Raw genomic sequence first — 22,757 nt, forward strand, 5'->3', positions numbered from 1 at the left:
AACTTTTAATAAAGCATTATCATTACTTTCACTACTTCTGTTTCATATTCCGATTCTTTTGCTTTCTAGATGTTCTCTCTCCCAATCACAAAGCACTGGCAATATTTACTTGAGGACCCAGAGCATTCACAAATTCAGTACTCAGTGATCATGATATCTGACACTTCAAATAACCGAATAATCTGTCGTCAATCTAATGATATTATCTGGGTATCAAAATGTGGAATGGAATATCCCCTAACTAAATGTTTTTAAATGATCAACAATGAAGGAAATAAATTTGCTTTACCAACAATTCCCTGGACAAAGCAGGAGTAAATCATGCTCTTGAAATTTAGATTGCATCAAAACCAGAATGGTCACTATGTTAATTTGTCGTATTCGTTGCTTTTTTGAGAAATACTAGGGTAATCTACATGAAAAAAAATTTCAAGATACCTTAAAATCACTTTTCCAGGTGTATTATGGGTATCATGCTATTATACAAACAAATTAAAACTAATTGACCGTATTTTTCAAAATGCAATTCTAGAATACATTTATCAAATTACATCTTCTTAGAAAAATTAGGCAGTTATTCATCAAGGCTCTACCTTCTAGCTTGTCCCACTACCAAAAGCCAATACCACCTAGGCTGACAATGAGTGAAGTAACAGAAGGCCATGTTTTTAACTGATACTTATCAAGGGGCAATTATATGTCAGACACTATATCCAGGCATATTCTCTTCTCATTTAAGTGACAATTTATATAAATTCAACTTTACAAATTATCTGAATTAAACTATCAATAGCCATGCTGCTATCATGCATTCCATTAAATAAATAATAATTTTAACTTAGTAAGGACACCTAATTCAACATGAAGTTGTTTTTGAACCAAGTATTAGTTCATATTTTAGGGAATTTACATTTCTAGGCCAACAGGTACACCTGTGATTTCATGGTGATGAAAGGAATACATATAAAATAACAGCAGCCTTGTTCTCTGTGCTCATTTAACATGAAACAGTTCCTCTTTTCTCCTTTCCTAAATGGCAAATAATTCTATAATATGCTTATCTCATGTGAGGGTAGCAGTGAGCATGAGATACTCACAAAAGAACACAACAGCCCTAGCAAGTTTGGCTCAGTGGTTGGAGAGTCAGCCCTCAGCCTGAAGGGTCCCAAGTTCAATTCTGGTCAAGAGCATGTCCCTTGGTTGCAGGCTCGATCCCTGGCCAGGTTGGGGTCAGGGCACATGCAGGAGGCAACCAATGTTTCTCTCTCTCTGTCTCTCCCCCTACCTTCCACTCTGTCTAAAAATCAATAGAAAAATTATACTCAGGTGAGGATTTAAAAAACATACAACAAATTTTATCAACCAAAAAACAGGGCTGAGCAATGGTGCAGATGAACCCTCCATGTATCTATATTAATAACGTCTTCTACACACAGAAAATGGAATTAACTATCTTTTACCAGAAGCACTAGACAGTCTTAAGTGAAATAGAAGCATTCTCTTCTATTATAAACTGGTACTGTAACCAAAGGCTTCATATGTAATTAATGTTGATAAATTTACTTTAAAATGAGATAGACTCACTAAACTTTCTGGAGTTACATAAGGCTTAGTCACATTTTACAATATTGCTTCATATGATGTATGTGGCCACCATCTACCATATTTGCCAGTACTTTAAGTGCATCTCTTTAGAAATAATTAGCCTTTATAAAACTTGTTTAGGTTGTTTGATTTTGTATTTCAAAAAATAAAACACCACTTTGAAAGAAATCTACTTTTGCTTATAACTACATAATAATGAAAATCTTCTTTAAAATAATAAACATACCCCAAATGGAGCCCCCTGCAGCCATCTTATCAGTTCTTTCACAGCAACAGAAACTGAAAGACAATTTGCATAGTCACTGTGGTTGGCTAAAGAAAGCAAGCTCTTATAGCCAATCAGAAAGCTAGAAATTGGGCAACCATAAGAGGACAAATTTTAAAACTGCCTGGCAACAGCCTAAAAATAGAAACAATATGCTAGTATGAATCCCAGAATAGATGTGAATATAAGAGCAAAACTATCCGCAAAAACACTATTTTCTTAGGGGGAAAAATATGTGCTTTGTATTTCATCATCTAAAATATTAACTTAACCTTTTCTAAGTGGCAATTAAAGAAAATTAATGCTAAGCTAAATAAATAGGTACTTTCACGTTACATACCATGGTCCATATTATTTTATACCAAAGTCCTGGTGCACGACATTCGTGCACTGGGGTGGAGGTCCCTCAGCCCGTCCTGCACCCACTCACAGTCTGAGACCCCTTGGAGGGTGTCTGCTTGCCGGTTTAGGCCTGTTCCCCGCAGTTGGACATCCCCTGAGGAATCCTTAGCACTGCCACAGAGGCAGGAGAGGCTCCTGCCACTGCCACTGCCGCTGCGCTCACCAGCTGTGAGCCTGGCTTCTGGCTGAGTGGCACTCCCCCTGTGGGAGCACACTGACCCCCAGGGGGCAGCGCCTGTGTTGAGTGTCTGCCCCTGGTGGTCAGAGCGCATCATAGCAACTGGCCCCCATTTGGTCTATTTGCATATTAGGGTTTTCTTACATAGGGTGTGCACTAGAGGCCTGGCGCACGAAATTCGTGTGTGGGTAGGGTCCCTAGGCCTGGCCTGCGATCAGGGCCATCTTCCCCAGCTGCCTTCAGCCGGCCCCACCCCTTGCCACCACCCACCCCCAGTTTCCCGTTCACCATCGGGCTATCGGAGCCCGCCAGCCAGGGAAAGGGAACAAGAGGTAGTCAGTGTGCCTCATAGTGACTGGGGTCAATTTGCATATTACCCTTTTATTATATAGGATATGTGTGTGTTTGTGTGTGTGTGTGTGTGTGTACAAAAATGTTTAAGTGTTTTTCTTTTTTCAGGAAAATAATGAGGTACTTTAATCACACTTCTAGTATCTCTAATATCTGAAGTCTCTCAAAATTTGAACAGCACTACATTTGTTTTCTAGCACATTTCCCCTGCAATTATTTGGGAATCTGAGTTACATGTAAGGGATTGTTTGCTGTGTATTAAAAATAAAACGATTAAATAACAGCAGATCTTCACAGCAGATCTTTAAATAGGGTGAGAATTATGCTTTATTCATTTTTAATACAAAGCTGTTCCAACATATAGTAGTGTCTTCTATACAGTAGGCACTCAATAATTATTTTCTCAAATTAAAATAATTCCTGTCAGTGAGGGAAACAAATTATTGAGGCAAACAATGTACAGTCTAATATAATAACTATGAAGATTATGGGCCAGTAAGAAATGACCAAATCAGGGGGAGAAAAGAAGGATGGGGGGGGGGGACACAAAACCTTTTAATTTCAAGAATTTAGCCCTAGCCGGTTTGGCTCAGTGGATAGAGTGTCAGCCTGCAGACCAAAGAGCCTGGGGTTCGATTCTGGTCAAGGGCATGTACCTTGGTTGCAGGATAATCCCCGGCTCGGGACCTGGTCAGGGCACGTGCAGGAAGCAACCAATTGTTGTGTTTCTTTCACATCAGTGTTTCTCTCTGTCTTTCCCTCTATCTTCCATTCTCTCTAAAAATCAATGGAAAAACATCCTCGGGTGAGGATTAAAAAAAATTTTATTTTAAGAATTTAAATAATAGCTTCTAAAATAAATAAAAGGCTGGTTAGATAGTCAAGTCATGTTAAAACAAAGTTATTTATTAAAGTACATGGTCTATGCATTTCTTATATCAGCTTCCATCAATGTGTTTTAATGAAATTGCAAATTAATTTTAAGATATTTTTTTGGCCACTGTTATCTAAAATGCAAAATGAATTCACATTCAATACTATGAAAGTTTAAAAATTTAATTATGAAAATTATATATAAAGGACTTATTTAATCATGTAAAAAGCTTATAAACAATGCCTTTGAAACACATAGAAATGCAGAGTTTTAAGTAACAAAGAGTTCCAGTGAAGGATGGAGAAAAATCAAGTGAGCTATCCACCAAGTAACAATACTTTTAATCAACAATTAAGGATAGCTAGATTCTAAAATTAAGTTTAACCAAGCTTTCTGAAATATACTGTTACTTTAAACACTGGTCTAGATGGAAAATAACTTTGCTTATTGTCTTAGTTTATTAATGTTGTATTCATATGTGACTTGGATATCCAGACTCTAACTACAATTGTATTTACATCTTTAAGGTAACTTAAATCTTATACACATAGATCTTTACTTATCAGAACAAATAAACTATGATTTATCAGATAGGAAAGTAATATGAATTATCCTAAGTTACAATTAGTGGGGGGAAATATAACAAATGGGTCAAATTTTATTAACAAGGCAGTATAAGAAAAATTATTTTTTAATTCCAGATGTATAAATCAAATATCACTTTAAATATAAATCTCAGCATTTTATATTTTCTTAGGTATTATTTAGAGCAGCTATATACTTTTTAATTTTTACTTATACTGCCCAGTTTTAAGAAAACAGAAAAAGCGCAATATCTGCAAAACATTATTTCAAGTAGTCACACATCTTATCTGAATTTTGGGTGGACTGAATAATTAATGGCACCTTCGTATTAACAATTAGTACAGCAGATAAAATACCTGGTAAAAGTTTCAGTAGTTCCAGAAACTTCACACTCCATCTCTCCATTCTCTCCCCTTTCTTCAACCCCTCCCCGTTAGAACCCAAAGTTCAAAATGTCAGTTGAGAGCCAGATGTTCCATGGCCTAGCCTATGTGTACAGAGTCTAATTTTAATAACAAATATAACTAAAGGAAGAACCCTAATCTTCTTTCATACCCTGGAGGAAACTCAAATTCCTCTTTGTACCTATTATTTTCCTCTCTGTAGCAAAGAAATATTGCTGGTATGTTATCCCTCCTTGTAGATCTAATTAAAATTATACTTGCCACAACTTTCTGAGCTAATCCTATTTATAAATCTGTATCTTTCTTCAGTTGAACTTATGGACCAGTATTTCCCCAGGGTGCAAAAGGAGAAAAATTACATTCCCATTCAAAAATTTTAGGGCAAACAATGCATGAGCATACAATCTACTTGTTTCTGGCAAATGTCCCTAAGAAGATTTTAGTTTCATAGGTTGGTGATGTATTTTAAGAAAATACAGAGTTCCAATATCCAAAACCAAAAATTATCACTCTGTTTCATCTTTTTAGAACCTAAAAAATTTGCAGAGATCTGAGCAAGAGGAAACTCTCTTAACTGCTGTCCCAATGAGCTAATATTCTCTATCCATTCTATAAACATATTGACTAATAATCACAAACACACTGAGATCTCATGTTCCTCTGCCCTCATCTAAACCTATTCATATTAGTTATACCTGTTATTGAATTCAGTTGTACATTTTTATTATAAACTAGAGGCCCGGTGCACAAAATTCATGCATGGGGGGGGGAGGTATCCCTCAGCCCAGCCTGCACCCTCTCCAATCTGGAACCCCTCGGAGAATGTCCAACTGCCGGTTTACCAGCAGTTGGACATCCCTCTCACAATCCGGGACTGCTGGCTCCCAACTGCTCGCCTGCCTGCCAACCTGATTGCCCCTAACCACTCCCCTGCCAGCCTGATCAACGCCTAACTGCTCCCCTGAGGGCCCGATTGCCCCCAACTGTCCTCCCCTGCCAGCCTGGTCACTCCTAACTGCCCTCCCCTGTCAGCCCGGTCACCCTTAACTGCCCTCCCGGTCACCCCCAACTGCCCTCCCTTGCCGGCCTGATCGCCCCTAACTGCCCTCCCCTGCCGACCCAGTCACCCCTAACTGCCCTCCCCTGCCAGCCTGGTTGCCTCTAACTGCCCTCCCCTGCAGGCCTGGTCCCCCCCCCCCAACTGCCCTCCCTCCCTTGCAGGCCCAGTTGCCCCCAACTGCCCTCCCCTGCCAGCCATCTTGTGGCGGCCATCTTGTGTGAGGACATGAGGGTCAATTTGCATATTACCTCTTTATTATATAGGATCATAGAATATAATTAAATCTTGTGTAAACTGATGAAATATAAGTGCAAAAAATAAAGAACTGCTAGATAAGCATCAGTAAGAGATTACTGCAGAAAAAAAAACACAGCTTAGGGGGTTTGGTTTAGGCACATCATTTAACATCTTTAGGACTAAAGTTTTCCATCTGGAATAAAAGGAAATTTTGTTAGAAGACCTGAAAGGATCCTTTAACTTTTAAACCTTATATAAAATTTTAATAAATTCCATTGCTCCACTGAGGAATGGTAAAGACATGTTGGTGTGTTCATGTATTCCATATTTATCAAATGCCATGTAGGTCACAATTATAGCATAATTTTTAAGACACTCTAAAAAACAATGTGATAGACAGTACAAAAAAACACAGACTAACATTAAAGTGTTTCTGCAGCACTAGCTGATTTAGCTCAGTGGACAGAGTGTCAGCCTGTGGACCAAAGGGTCCCAGGTTCAATTCCGGTCAAAGGCACGTACCTTGGTTGTAGGCTCTTCCACACCCCGGGCCCTGGTCAGGGTTCATGCAGGAGGCAACCAATCTATGTATTTCTCTCTGTCTTTCACTCTCTCTTCCACTCTTCAAAAAAAAAAAAAAGTGTTTCTGCATGTAGACATTCATATAAATGTGGAAGAGATATATAAACGGTAATGCAATGTATGGATATCTTTCTACATGAATGACCATGAAAATCAAAAGTTCTCTATTTCCTATTAAACTGACATCTCTCTAGAATAGACTGTTTAATCCTAATAATAAAAAACACATGTGTAATTACAAACAAGACCTCTACAGATACCTTACTGTCTTCCTGATTGGGTTAGTTATACTTACTCCCAATTTTTGTGAGCCAGAGTTCTGAAAACTAACTGTGCATGAAGAATCACTCAAATTCAAATAGATGGGGAAAATAAGAGTATGCCTTTCTTTCCAATCTCAATTTCAATTGCACTTCTGTTCATAACTCTATTTATAATTCAGTTATATCTACAAGACTTCACAAGTAGTTGCTAAGCAACAGCAACATGCTGAGTTCAGGGCTATTGGAAATCTGGCTTTCTGCCACATGAAAATATTTAACTGAGTCTAGCGCCTCCAGAATTTAAAAAAGAAGAAAAGAATGGCGAGGGGGGATATGAAAGAAATACAGTAAGTCACCAAGCTCTTTACATATGTTCACAAATTGAGATGAGGGACCTTATTTTGTATTTATAGGTATTTATTATATTTCTCTATTAAATTTATCATCTTTCTAATGTTGACATTAAAACTGTGAAGCTATTCTCCTGGAAAATGGAAGACATTAGGACTAGCCACGTCATTATTAATGGCATAACAATTGACTTAATAAATATATTGTGTAAAATATAGCTCTTAGACTAGGAGAGCAGTCTATGGGAAATGACAGATTTTCTATGTTGCATCTTTTAGGCCAGGAGACAAAAAAACGGTACATGTTCTTCAAATTCCTTTATTCTCAAATGCCTAGTTAACTAATAATAAGGTAGTGGATAGAGTAGTGACCCACACTCCAGAACAGACAGGGAAGGGAGGTTACCATGCAAAAGACAAATTCCCAGCATATCCCATAAGAAGCAAATACTACTTGTCCACCCCTCACAATCACCTGAGTCAACATCCACCCAAGGTAAAATAGGAAATCTCAAGTATAAAAATGAGTACAATCAAATATAATTTTTTAAATAAGAAGATTAAGTCCCAAATCTTACAAACAAACAAAAAACAACTAGCTAATTGGTAGCAGAATGAACCGAAACATTTTTAAATGGTATATTAAATATTCTCAAAGGGTATAGGATGTTATTTGTACCCATACGAACAAGCATAAAAAGAAATCAACCTGAAATCTTAGAAATTTAAAATTTAAGCTGCATGGACACAACTGAAGTGACCGAAGTTAATCAAGAACAGATGTTTCCTCAAAATATTACACACACAAAAAAAAAAAAAAAAAAAAAAACAGAAAAGCTAACAGACATGAGGACATACACAGAAGCAACAACTTCCACTTTAGAGGAGCTTAGAAAAAAAATACTGAGGAAAAAAGGATTAAGAAAATAAGAACAAACAATCCACGGAGCTAACTATGTACACTTTCCATAAAAAAGGCCTACTACTTACCAAAACAGACTAAATTAAAACAAGCAAAAATGTTTTGTTAACACCTGGACATGAAGTGCTAAAATTTAAAAAGACAAGTATGAGGAAGCGCTAATATTTTAGAATAAAAAAATTATTTAGCTACAAAGAAATAAGAACTAAACTGTCATCAGACTTGTCTTTAGCAATACTGAATGCTAAAATAAACTATCCTCAAAGTTCAGGGGGAAAGCTATTTTTTGCCTAGAATGCTATGGTCAGAAAAACTAACAATCAATAAGAATAGAAAAATATAGATATTCTGAGCAAAGACTAAAGAAACAGACCATTGTTAATATCATTTTATAGATATACTACAGATACAAGACAGCAAACACCCTAAAAAGAAACTCAGATAAGGGAAACAGCAATGCTCCAAAAATGAAGAAAAATTCACAGCAGGCTGAATAATTAACGATCCATCATCTTTAAAATAAATATTCTGAAATTAAAATCCCAGATAACTACAAAATAGAAATTAAGAGATTTAGGAGTTTCGGAATATAGGGCAAATATTAAGAAAACTATCAGTCTAAAAATAACAGGCTTCAAGATGGGTAAAATAACAAAAATATCATCAAATCTTACTATAAACAAGAGACACACCTTGCAATAATAGCACAGAAAGACTGAAAATTTAGAAAAATTATACAATAGGCAATTGCTAATAAAAAGTATGCATACATAACATTCAAAAAATAATTCAAACTGAAAATCAAATAATGAAATAAAAAATATAATTCCTACTAGAGGCCCAGTACACGAAACTTGTACACGAAGTGGGGGGGGGGGGGTCCCCTCAGCCCAGCCTGCACCCTCTCCAATCTGGGACCCCTCGAAGGATGTCCAACTGCCCGTGTGGTCGGGCCTAAACGGACAGTCAGACATCCCTCTCACAATCCAGGACTGCTGGCTCCCAACCGCTCGCCAGCCTGCCTGCCTAATTGCACCTAACTGTTCCTGCCTGCCAGCCTGATCACCCCCTAACCACTCCCCTGCCAGCCTGATTGATGCCTAACTGCTCCCCGGCCGGCCCGATTGCCCCTAACTGCCCTCCCCTGCCAGCCTGGTCATCCCTAACTGCCCTCCCCTGCCATCCTGGTCGCCCCTAACTGTCCTCCCCTGCAGGCCTGGTCACCCCTCCTCCCCTGCAGGCCTGGTCCCTCCCAACTGCCCTCCCCCGCTGGCCTGATCGCCCACAACTGCCCTCCCCTGCTGGCCATCTTGTGGTGGCCATCTTGTATCCACATGTGGGTGGCCATCTTTGACCACATGGGGGTGGCCATCTTGTGTTGGAGTGATAGTCAATTTGCATATTACCTCTTTATTATATAGGATTGATAAAAGTTACAATACACTAGAAATATGTATCTTTGATATACCTAAATAATGTTACTTTAAATCACATAAAGCAAAACAGGTTTAAAATTTTCAGGAAGAAAACTAACAAATCCACAATTAGAGATAAACACATCTCTTTCTAAATCCTACAGATGAAGAAACAAAAGTAATATAAAGAATGCAGCCCTAACCGGTTTGGCTCAGTGGACAGAGCGTCGGCCTGTGTACTGAAAGGTCCCAGGTTCGATTCCGGTCAAGGGCATGTACCTGATTGATGTTTCTAACTCTCTATCCCTCTCCCATCCTCTCTGTAAAAAATTAATAAAATATATTTTTTTTAAAAATGCATTTCTCAAACATGCTAGCAAAAGATAGAATTGTACATTCAACAAACCCAGAATATGCACTTTTATGAACACATGCAATATACATTAATATTGACCATTCGTGTGGTGACAAGGAATTAATAAATTCAAAGACAAAAAAATAAATAAATAAATCACACAAACCACATTCTCTGGCCATATAATAAAGTTAGATAAACAATAAAATTAGAGGAAAACTATCTCCTTATACTTTTTTTCATCTTTTAGATTAAGGACAAAATAAGTGGTGAAACAAAAACGAAGTATTAACAGAACACAACCTAGGGATTAATCTAAAATCATATTCAGATTAGCCCTGGACTTAGGATGAGATAAATGTAGCAGTACCATGAGTCCTCTTATTAGAAGTCCAGGAAGAAGAATTAGGCCTCAAGCAGCCAAAATGCTAAGCTAGTTGTAGGTTTTGCAGTTGCAATTCTATTCTTTTTATTTATTTTTGTATTTTTTATTTTTCTTTTGTAGCCTGTCTCACAGCACTGTGGGGTAATGTATATACTTTGGACTGGTTGATAAAGAGGAGAGAGATCCAAGGACGCTCTTCCTTCTTTGGAATTATTTATATTGGATATATTTCCAGTGGTGGAATTTATCAATGGATTAAAATATAGAAACATTTTAAGACTCAAGAAATCAGCCCTAGACAGCTGTATATGTAAGGGGTAGAGAAATAAAGTCTCAACAGAAAAAAAATAAAATAAAATGATACTCAAAGGAAAGGGATTTTTAACTTATTGCAAACAAGAAAATTCAATAGTGTTGGGTGGCTGGCAAAAATGTCAGTGCAGCGTAAAGGTGCAGAACAGAAGTATATAGTCAAAGAGAATGGGGCCATGATCTAGTATTACATTAAGTTCTAAGCATCACAGATAAACAGGGACTTTTAAAAACAGTCAATCAAACAAAAGGATGACCAGGCTAAAGAATGAAATAAAAACAACATGTTGTATAAGGAATAGCTGGGAAAATGGAGGCTGTATAGCCTAGAAAACACAAGGGAATTCTTATGACTGTCTTTAAATAGTGCAGATCTGTCAGGTAAAAGAGATAGATACAGAGACAGACACAGGTGGGGAAGGGCAGTAACAAAAACAATGAAAGGCCAACTCTGTCTCAAAATCAACAAAGGTTAACTTGTTCATATGTTCAATAAAAGAAGTTGTCTTGCCCTGGCCGGTGTTGCTCAGTGGTTAGAGTGCTGGCCTGCTCAAGGGCAAATACTTTGGTTACAGGTTCGATTCCCAGACCCGGTCAGGGCGCATGCAGAGGCAACCAATCAATGTGTCTCTCTTACATTAATGTTTCTCTCTCTCCCTTTTCCTCCCTCTCTTCCACTCTCTCTAAAAATCAATGGAAAAAATATCCTCAGGTGAGGATTAAAAATAAAAAAGAACTTATGAAATCAGAGATGCTCCCTTCTGTCATTATAAATGCTGAAGCAGAAACTAGATCATTACCTGACGGGAAAAATCAAACAGTAGACTCCAATACAAAGTGAGATGTTAAACTATTTGACCACTTAGGTCCATTTACATTGAAAATTTGATTCTACACTACTTTGCTAAATAAATTCTGTTGCCTAAAGAGGAACACAAAAACTAAAAACTTGAATTTTATCCCTCAGATTTTTAGATCATTCACACTTGATCAACTTCAACAGTCTCAAAGATTATATATCTTTATGCTCATAACTTTTATCATTGTCATATATGCTTTCTTTTAGGTTTGTCTATATTTACAATACTCCACTGTCTTACGACCCCCAATTCCAAGAGCATTCAATAAATTCCTCTATTTTGGTCTAACAACTCCTTGTCTTTTTACCTATATATTAAAAACAGTCATTCCATCTCAACTATCTTCCCAACCCAACATTTTCCTAAACAATGGCTCAAGAGAAGTCTAAAAACATTTCCCAACTGTTTTAGATTTGTGTGTTCTCCACAAGAAAAGTACAACCTTCTCTCCATCCAACCTCAAGCACATTAATCAAAACTGTTGTCTTTCGCTTTAGCTGGTATGGTTCAGTTGGTTGAGTGTTGTCTCTGCACCAAAAGGTCACTGGTTCCATTCCCAGCCTGGGTTGCAGGTTCCATCCCGTTGGGGTGCGTGTAAGAGGAAACCAATCCATGTTTCTCTCTTTTTCTCTCTCTCTCTCTCTCTCTCTCTCTCTTCCTTCCTCTCTCTAAAATCAATAAAAAACATATTTTTCAAAACTGTTATCTTTCTACTATCACCATTTCTCCAATCCTAATGAAATTATTTACTGAGAAGAAAAATACAAAAAAATATATAAATTTTATAGTTTAAAAGAACATACATTAAAAGATTTTTTAAAAAGCAAAGCAACACTGTTCAAAGGCAACAGAAAATAGTTTGTGCTCCTGAAACACGATTGTGGCTTCTTCACAGTTGGCCTCTAGTTTTTAATTAGCCAATCATCCTATAAAATAAAAGCCTAATATGCTAAGTGTCCAATCATCCAGTCATCCATTCAACCAATCAAAGCGTAATATGCTAATGATATGCTAAGGTCGCTCAACTGCTCGCTATGACGTGCACTGACCACCAGAGGACAGACAGTTGACCAGTCGACCAGCCGCTATGATGTGCCCTGACCACCAGGGGGCAGATGCTCCTACCAGTAGGTTAGCTTGCTGCTGGGGTCCAGCCAATCAGGACTGAGCGAGACAGGCCAGACATGCCCTGGAGCCCTCCCACGGCCCCTCCCCAGCTGGCCAACCTCCTGCATCCCTCCCCAGTCCCAATCATGCACCGGTGAGGTCCCTCAGCCTGGCCTGCGCCCTCTCGAAATCCGGGCCAAGGAACCCCCCCCCCCAAGTGCATGAATTTCGTGCACCAGGTCTACGGTGTAGTAATAAATGACCAATTGCCTTTCAGAATGAAAAGAAATGGAAGTCCCACATAAAACTAACACTTTTATGTTGCAGAAAGAGCCAATTGCTTAACTTACATAGAAGGGGTGCAAAGAGCAGAAAACAGCCTACTATAATTACTTTCCTCCTCCACTTCTCTAAGCTACCCTCACTACCACTCTTCACTTCATCCTACTTATTCATGTCTCCACACTCAGCTCCAAAATGATATCAATCAGTAATATATTTTATCATTGGTCATAGTGACATTATACACACACACCTGCATTTCTTTATACTAGTAAACATAAAAGTTCATATATTTACAGTAATGATCATATATTCTTTCTTTTATATAGCTCTTTATTTTTGTTTCAATTAGATTTTTTGTATGCAATTTTTCATGATACAAGATAAAGAATAATATAACAAATGCCTATGCACCCTTCACCTAACTTAAGGAACAAAATATTAGATTCAATGGAATTAATACATTCACTTTAGTTTTAGACTCTTAAGTTCACTTTGTTAAAATGGTGATAAATTTATATATGTGAAAATAGAAATGATAAGGGTGGTATTGGAAAACCTGGCCATGTTATATGTATAAATATATACGTTATCTAATGAATGTCAATGAGCCACTTGTGAAAACATAAGCACTGGTTTTGATGATAATTCAAAGTAGTACATTTACACTAAAACTTTACAGTTTAAGGTCACAAAAATGTCTTCTCTCTATATGTACCAGTTGGTGTCACTACAACTGAGAACACAGTAATAGGACTATAATGAAAAGAGATCTAAAACTGATTTCTATATAATATAAACATATTGTATGTATGAGTAATATTCATATATGAAACCCACTGTTAGTTCACTTCAATTTAAACCTGAGGAAAAATAGAAGATAAAAATAATTTTTTAAGATCAAATTCAAATATGGCATTCAAAATTCCTGGAAATTAATATTCAACAGTCTACCAATCCTGTTATTACTAAAACTAAAACAAAAAACTTCCCAGTGGTAAGATAGAGATATAAAGGCCTGAGGGAATAGGGAGAAAGGTTGGGGTTGGGGGGAGGAGGAGATTACAGAAAAAGGACCTGAATCTCTTACCTGTGGGCAGCTTGATATTGTGAAAAGGATTTCCTCTTCTGTAAACCACTGCTACTTACTTCATTTATATAAATATATTAAAAGCTAATGCAGACTTCTAGATCAGCCTTCTTGAACCTAAATTCCTTGTTTGGTTCATATTCATAAGAAAAACAGGAATACAGTAGATTGGCTACATATTAAAATTCCTTTCAAACAGTGGTTCACATCTGTTGTGTAGTTTGTGCAGCAAACATCCCATTAACCACAAAAGCAAAAAAAAACAAAACAAAACAAAAAAAAAAACACGTCAGACAGTATGTCAATGAAGCTCACAGAACATACAAAGTACATTTTTCCAAAGGACTGTTGTAAGTGAAGATGTCTAGAATCAGAATTCTTTTGTACTGCTTTCTATGCTACCAACTATTAGGTTTGCAGCAACTGTGTGCAGTGAAGTACCTCCCACATATTACCCAATAGTATCAATAGGCATAAATCTATACAAAAGAAAAACTAAATTTTAAAAGGCCTATTATACCTTTTCATTATTCCACATATTTATGTGTCAACTGTGGAAGTCTCAGTACTCCTATTCTAATGTATCAACTCTGTTCTTTCAGTCCAAAAAGCTGAATTCTTATACACTCCAAACCAAAAATCCACACCACATATTATTTGCTGCCCTAGCACAGGCAGACTGCAGTTACAGCTAGCTGGCGCCAGTAAGACTGATTTACATAAAGCAGACCTCATTTCATGACCAAACTAAAGGAGAATACTGCTGAGTAAAACCTCCCCCATTCGTTACCCTCAAGCACTGACTGGCTCTAGAATGTATCTAGTTATCTATTTATTAATATGATTCAAACCCAGGTAATAGAAGAATATCAATTTATAATTCTTATATAACATGAAATTCTACCCCCACTACACCAAAAATGTTTAAACCTCAGAAATATTCAAAACCCTTAGTTTATTTGCGACATGGACCAATATTGATTACATAAATCCAATGATTCCTATTTTTAACAATCATTAAAAATATAAATAATTTATATTAGCTAAAAGCTGTCCTCATTTTATTCTATAACTGCCTTTCAAATTTTAACTAATCACTTAGTTATCATTAAGTAGATTTGCTTCTAGAACCACAGTGCGTTGTTTCACCAAATAATAAGACAATGCATCTTCAGGTATCACTACTACGATGGTTAATAATTCATATTTACCACTCATTAATATTACTAAAGCATGTGCTCAATATTAAACTTAAGCAATGTTAAATTTTGTGTATTGTCTTAATTGGCCTAATATGACTGAGCAAGAGTTGAATCATTATCTATAAAGTCCTTTTAAAAATTTTTATTATCTTATGGCCTACTAATAAATAATTCTATTAACTCTACTTCTATTTTTCACTTATTTTATTGAGTATAAATATATTAAATTTCATTTTCAAATAATAATCCAGTCACTAATTTAGAGTCACATCTAAAATGATAATAAAATGAAAAGTACTTAGTATGCTAAGGGTTACCCAAAATGTGTTCCTTATTTTTAGTCATATTTTCAGTCCTCTTAAAGCATAGTCTTTAAATTATCCTTATTACACAATGAAGAAAATGAAACCAGTTCTAAGTAAGGGGAATGATAAAGTTACAAATTAACAGGACCTGGTAGACTTCTAATAACTGGATAATCCTAAATGTTACTTGGGTTATCTTTGATAAGTAGTAATAGATTTCCCCAAATAACTATTCTGTCTTGTAAGGATCTGTGCTCCACAAACAGCAGATGAGAGGACAAGGACAAATATGACTAGTACTCATGTGACTATTGGCTGCCTGTTTCCCTCAACCCCCAGCATTCTCAATCCTTCAGTATTTTAACCTTCTTATATTTACTGTCTTCTCATGTCCCCTAACCCAATGTAAACTCATTGAGGGCAGGGTTCTTATACACCAACCATGAAAATAGTACCCAGCAAATAATAGGTGCATAAGTATTTGTTATATTTGTTGAATCAATTGATTAATTCACAGTCCATTTTTGTTTTCACTCTATCATGTTACCTTAGCATAAATAAGAGTTCTTGTTTTGTCCCCTTTGGGCTCTTTAAAGTATTCACATTGACATATAACACCTTGCTCTCTGGTATTTTTAATATAAATCAGCCAGGTCCCTAACAACCTCCTCTCCCTAAAGATCCTTTTCTAAGTATCCAGTAGTACATATTTCTCCCAATTCTATAATGATTGGGGGGAAGGGGGAATAAACAGAAAATAAATTGTGCTGGAAAGAACCTTGTGAGGAAAAAGCAATCAATATTTACTCACAACTTAATTTGTGCTACACACTGCACTAGGTGCTTTATATTTGTTCTGCTCATTTAAATTCCAATAGCAACTCTGTATGTTAGACTTTATCCCTATTTAAAGTCACGAACACAGGTTCTGAAAATACTAGCCTCATTCTATAAAAAAATGATGCATAAAACTTATTGAGCACTCATATAAATAGTCATTATACTTTGAGCACTATATATACACTTCTCATATAAACCTTTAACTAGTGAATGGAAGAACATGAATTCACCTTGACTCTGTTTAACACCAAAATTTGTGTTCTTTCCTGACTCCTTATCTAGTCCAACCACCTCCCACATTTAATGGTCAAGAAATGGAATTAAAAGCATAAATAATTTATCCTAAACAGATTACTTAACAGTACCAGAACTAAAAATAATTGTTTCCTGACTTCTATACTAATACTTTCTTTCCACTTTGCATGCCATGATACCTCTATGTCTACAAAGGAAAGCACCAGGTCAGATGGCTCTGTTAGGCAGTTGGGTCTGGTTTACTTCAGCAGGCAAGGTTAAAGCCCTTAGGCAAATGCTGAAGCAACTCAGATTTCTCTCTTGGTGTTAATTCAACTGCCTCTTTCATTAAACTCAAAGATTCACTGAGTCAATAGCACTGTTTCATCATTTCCATATTCGCACATTAATGACTAATAATAGACTGTTACAACAAATTATTAATAGAGAACATTTTGTGAAAGTTCTAACCTGAGCCATTTTTTAAAATCCTTATTTGAATAAACTTAAAGCTTTCTCCCAAATCACTTTCTCTTTTGGGAGTGTGAGGAGTAGGAAAACAGGGAAGTCAATGTTTCCTGTGCAAGTTAACTGCTTTTTCAATTTTCACTGAAGTTTTCTAACTTGAAAAGCATTTTCCAAAAAAATAACATTCTTTTAGTACTTTCCTAGAGTTACCACTGTCATGGCATTACATGAATGCTAAGAAGCTGGCTTTCACTCTGGAAAATGTGAAATTCAAATTCACATCAGATCATGATTATAAATTACCATTTTTCATAGGATCAAGGTAGTCTTCATTCATATAGTTGAGGCAGTGAATGGAATGCAAACAGATGCAAACTTTTAACACAAATAAGTTTATAATAGCCCCTGACATAATCTACATTAAGGCAGTTAAGAAAACTTCTATTAGGATCTTACTCATTTTAAGTGCTAAAATCTGATAGCTCAAGATTTTTGTCTATATTTCATTTATCTGTTCAGTAAACTGCAAATCATGAATATAATTTATATTTTACTATCATCAAGAACATCAAGTTGATAAACAAGTGATGTCTTTAACACAGTGATAATATTAAAAGGTAACTTATTATTATATTAAAAGACTCTCAAAGTACTTATTTGTTTCTAATTAGTATTTCTTTAATCTCTTCTTGCTGATGTCACTGTATCTCTTCCAATCAGCCAACATAGTACTCCAATATAAAAATTAGGACAAGGCTAAAAGTTAGCAAATATGCCATATCTTCTAAAGAGTAAAGTGACTTTACATATACTCTCTCCTACCAAGTGAAGTAGACTAGATTTTACTTATGCTTACTTTCTTCTGTTCTAGAAACTGTGTTTTAAATATTAAAGGCTGCCAACAATCTGTCAACTAAGTAAAAGGATCCCTTACAGAGCCCAGCAGGTAATGTGAATTAATGAAGAGAAGAGGACCAGATGTGAAGACTAGGCCCTGTTTGAAGGAGACAGTAGCTACTCAACTGTAAATTATTTTCTCAATCAGAAACACACTCCTAGCACTGCTTAATCTTCTATTTTTCAAGAGATGAGACAACCACATTTTTGTGTAAAATCTGACAGCTTTATTTGTTAACAACTAGAGAAATAGGGTAACGGCTAAGGGATAAAACAAGTCAGCTGGCTGCCAGTTTGTGGCCACTGAAAGAGAACTGCACTGTTACAATTCTCTTTTGTACTGAAATAGAGAAAACTCTAGGCTCTGAATTCAAGTCATCTCTTTTTTTTTACATATTTTTATTGATTTTAGAGAGGGAGAGGGAGAGAGAGATAGAAACATCGATGATGAGAGAGAATCATTGATCGGCTGCCTCCTGCACACCCCACACTAGGGATCAAGCCTGCAACCCCAGCATGTGCTCTTGACCTGAATCAAACCTAGGACCCTTCAGTCCAAAGGCCTATGCCAATCCATGAGCCAAACCAGCTAGGGCTCAAGTCATCTCTTTACAGAAATATTTTTGTCACTATATATTTGGAGCACTCAGCCAGACCAGAAGTGAAACATTTCTTCTACTCCTGTGTAATGCATTCTATACTCGCTAAGTTATTCACAAGAGTAGAGCCCAGTAGTGAATATATCATATTACTAACTCGATATATTTATGTTAGTTAGCACTTCCTGCTTCTGAGCATATTATATAAGAAATTCCCCATATTTTTTTAAAAATACTACATTCCCTGATCCAATCACATTTGATAAAGCATATGACATCTGAGAAACAAATAACCTGAAAATTATTCATTACTGGAAAATTAGCATGCCAGATATTTGTGGAGTACTTCATGGTACTATTTAGAAACTTCATATAAATTGATCCTCAGCATATCCTTGCCAAATGAATAGGAATTTCCCCCCATTTCATAGGTGAGGAAACAAGAATCAAAAAATGGAATATGTTGGCCAATATAAGAAAAAGGTAGCAAAAACAGAATTTACAGTTAGGTTTGAACTCTTGGTCAATGTTCTTCCCACTATCTCAACATTCCTCTTAAAGGCCTATGTTAATGAAATGGCTTATGAAAAAGCGTAAACAAATGGGAAGGGAAATAAGTGATAATAATAACATAAACCTCAATTATCCAGCTCCCAGATTTATTATGTCCTCAGTTATTCAACATAATAAATAACTTGGAATTCAGCATAGAAAATTTGAAACTGTCACCAATCCCAAAGTAATAATCCCAGTGGGGTCTAGTTTATGCTCACAGTTGCAAAAACACAACATGGCACTGAAAGAATTAACAATAATATCCTGAGTAACCACAGAGTGTTGGTGTTTCTCCATGTACACGTAATAATCAGTAGAGTCACCTTGTGGAGGGTGGAGGTAAATTTTATATTCCACAATAGAAGGCAAAGAGTGGGTCATTAAAATTTCCCTGAGGTCCTACTCTAAAGATCAACATAAATTGATCAGTAATTTCAACCTAGCCAGTTTTTCTCCAGCAGTAAGAATATCACATCAAGTACATGACTTGTATTTTTGAAATTTCTAAAATATAGTGAGTTATTCATACTATGAGAGGCATGAAAATAAAGATTAAGATCACAGCACATTCACTTTCTTATATCATACTCAAGGGCACAACCTTACTGAAAGGCATGATGGCTAGAATCTCTCACAACTATTGAATTTCTTCTTCTTGTTCTCTTTTAGAAGACTTTCGTAATGTTCAGATTATGAGAATCTACCATATTACATAAGAATTCCCAAAACTTCACAAAGTAATTACTGAATGTGAAATAAACACGCTAAAATGTTGATGAAACTGAGTGAGCGAGTGATCCCAAACATTTTACGTCACTCAACATTAAGTTAGAAAAAAATGTATTAAAAAGAAAAACTAAGAATAGATATAAACACAGTTTTATGGTAAGGCAGCAACTTTAAACTGTTAAATAGTATAGATATATAGATATAATACTCTATCTTCATAAAAATCACAAAAGAACAAATAATGTATGTTCTAGAATACTCTCAAAACTGAATTCCAGTTCCTTAGCATCTGGAGCTTTACAAATAACAACCTAGATCCTAACACTAATATAAGACCATAATTGTCATATATGATCTGGTTTCAAAGTTTTATTTTCATCATAACAGCCTAATGCTCTCATTTTATTAATAGGCTTATAAGAACTGTTATAAGTTTACATTATAAAATAAGTACACAAAAATAAAATAACATGTATCCCTTTTATATAATAGGAGCCTTCATAAGAATTTAATGTGCAAAAGTTACTGTTTTTTAAAAGTTGCTGTATTTAGAAAGTTTAAAACTTACTGTTCTATGTCATATTAGTCAGGGATATATTCATTGTGTATTGAGAAACCTAAAGAAATGTACTATACCACTTAGAAAAAAAATTTTTTTAAGTACTGCAGTTTAAACATTAGTGCTAATATAGCTGTTCTGCTATCTGAAATATTACGTGAATAAGAATTTCATTCTACCTTTCTAGATCGTTGCGGATATACAATATCTCAATAAATGTTTCTACTTCAGAACAATACTAAGAAAGCTTTTTGAAAATTTCAAAACTAACCTTACAAAACTATTGAGTTATATTAATTTTAAATATACCACAACTTTAAACTAAGACTAAAGTAAACATAAACAATTAATTAGTGAATTAAAACAACTGAGTATTTACTTCAGCTTTGTTGCATTAGAATACATTAGCTATAAAGAAAAGGGATAACCAGACCTAGAAGATGTGAACTTAATTTCTAAGTTCAAAATCTACACTTGAATGCCAATTTAAGCAAAAATTAATTAGGATACAAAGTTGGTACCATTAAAAATGTGAAAGAACTGGATGGCTGAGAGGAGGCAGCATAATGAGAAAGATTGGGATCCATAGTACAAATAGTCTAACAGTGCTAAAAAAAAAAAAGTTCTCTGTAACTATGATTTATATCCAAGAATTAACATTCTTCCCAGAAATCTACCAAGCAATACCTCCAAAACGCACACACACCCCAAGAAAAATTGCAAAATAAGGTTTAATTATGGCTTTTCAAAAATCTATTCAGATTAATATAGTTTTTAATTTCTACAAATAAATATCAAGCAAACTAAAATATTCAACACAAAAGGAATATTAAGTTAATTAGAGCCAGAAACACACTACTGAGTGATCAAATGTTCTGGCAATGACAGAACATAAAATGGTGAGAAATTACATGAATTTAACCTTTGACCTCACCATCCTATGCACTGTTTCTTACATAGAGGCTTAAAGGTTCTATCAGCAAACACTTCAACTTCCTAGCAAGCAAGCTCTAAGTTCACCTTCCTGTATAAACTCAGTAAAATTCAAATGTTTTTAAGTAAAATCTTCAAAAATAAAAAGTAATTGGTTCTTACCTCTAGTTCTGATGCATGTGACAGTCCTCCACACTGGCATAGTTGCTGCCTAAGCAGCTACAAAGACCAGGTTAGCAGCCATTTTGAGAGAGCTGCACTGTCTCCAGTTGCTCTAACGTGTAATTAAGATGGCTGCAATGTGCACTCAAGAACTCACAGAGTGAAAACTCAGTTATGTATCAAACAAAGCCCCTCCCACTTTGTCAGCCTGCAGGAAACTGAACACAGACAACAGCTAATGCATATACTGCAACAAACAATGCAGCTACTCAGGACACAGAAAACAGAAAAGGCAGCAAGCCAGTTTTGTAACATAATGCCTGTGAATCCGGACTTGCAATACAGACTTTGGGCACATCCAGATCCCAGACAGCTGGAAATCCATGCCACATATTAGCAGCTACAGAGATGGAGCCAAATCACCCACAGCAAACATCAGGGAATTCGCTTGAAAGAAAGCCTCCATTTCAGTCCAGAAAAAAAAAAAGTCAAACTCTGCTCAAGGCCCTTTTTAAAAAATCTTTTATAGTACTTTTATTACAAAAAGAATGTCAATTTTTATAATTTCTGGAAAATCACATTATTTAAATCCTGATAGTCAATATCTATTTTTAGAATACTAATTAAAGGTTTTTTCCCCCAGAATCTAAGCCCCAATGTGCTCAAATCTAGCAGAATGGTTAAAAGCTGCAATCAGGTATTTGAATCTTGACAATAATTTTAATTAACTGCTAGGAGAGGCTAGAATCATTAAAGATATAATGGCAACAAAGCTTATTTTGATTAATCTGCCATAAAGATAAAACCTTCTCTTCTGTAATCCAGGTGGTCAAAAACACATCTCCAGGTAAGTGTTTGGTCCCAGGGCAAATTAAATTTCATGCCCTGCCACAGACTTCCCAACATTTTAATATAAGTGAAAAGCAAATAAAAATAAAGTAGACACCTTTGGGGAAAAAACAAATACGCAGAACAAAAGGGTAAAATTCAGTCTGAAAGTAGGTATATTAATAAGACAGATTTGAGAGTGATCCCAACAAATGTGTCTTAGCAGTAACCTACCCATCAAGAAAAGTGAAAGACAAAAAGAGAGAAAGAACCTGTGTTCTTGATAGCTCACATCAGGTAGGAAATGCACCTTTTCCTTCTCTCTTCCTTTGTTTACATTCCTAAAATTTAGCTGCCCAATGCTATCTTGTCTCTATTCACCACTTGATGTAGGTATTTATTAAAACTTGTTTAAAAGGGGGCAGAAGTATTAGGGTTATAGCTAAAAGGAGACTAGCCCTATAAAATGATGATTGCTCAAGCTGAGTGATGGGCACATGAAATTCATTATTTCTCATTCTATTTATTCATACATTCAACATTTCCCAATAATAAAAGTTTA

General features: G+C 35.8%; 1 protein-coding gene across 3 annotated transcripts in view; it reads right to left on the bottom strand.

Moving 5' to 3' along the window:
* The window catches only part of ATF7IP (activating transcription factor 7 interacting protein), a 118,999-nt gene that overhangs the window by 82,624 nt on the left and 13,618 nt on the right, over positions 1-22,757 (bottom strand). Inside the window, exon 1 of one of the 3 annotated variants that reach the window (XM_080662689.1) lies at positions 13,885-13,977. The exons of the other annotated variants lie outside the window; for them this stretch is intronic. The gene's annotated coding sequence lies outside the window, so the exon portion shown is untranslated. Of the gene's footprint in view, positions 1-13,884; positions 13,978-22,757 lie in introns of those variants that run through there. 3 annotated transcript variants of the gene reach the window in all.

The sequence above is a fragment of the Plecotus auritus genome (genome assembly GCF_963455305.1).
Source record: "Plecotus auritus genome assembly, chromosome: 3".
NCBI classification, from domain to species: Eukaryota; Metazoa; Chordata; class Mammalia; order Chiroptera; family Vespertilionidae; genus Plecotus; species Plecotus auritus.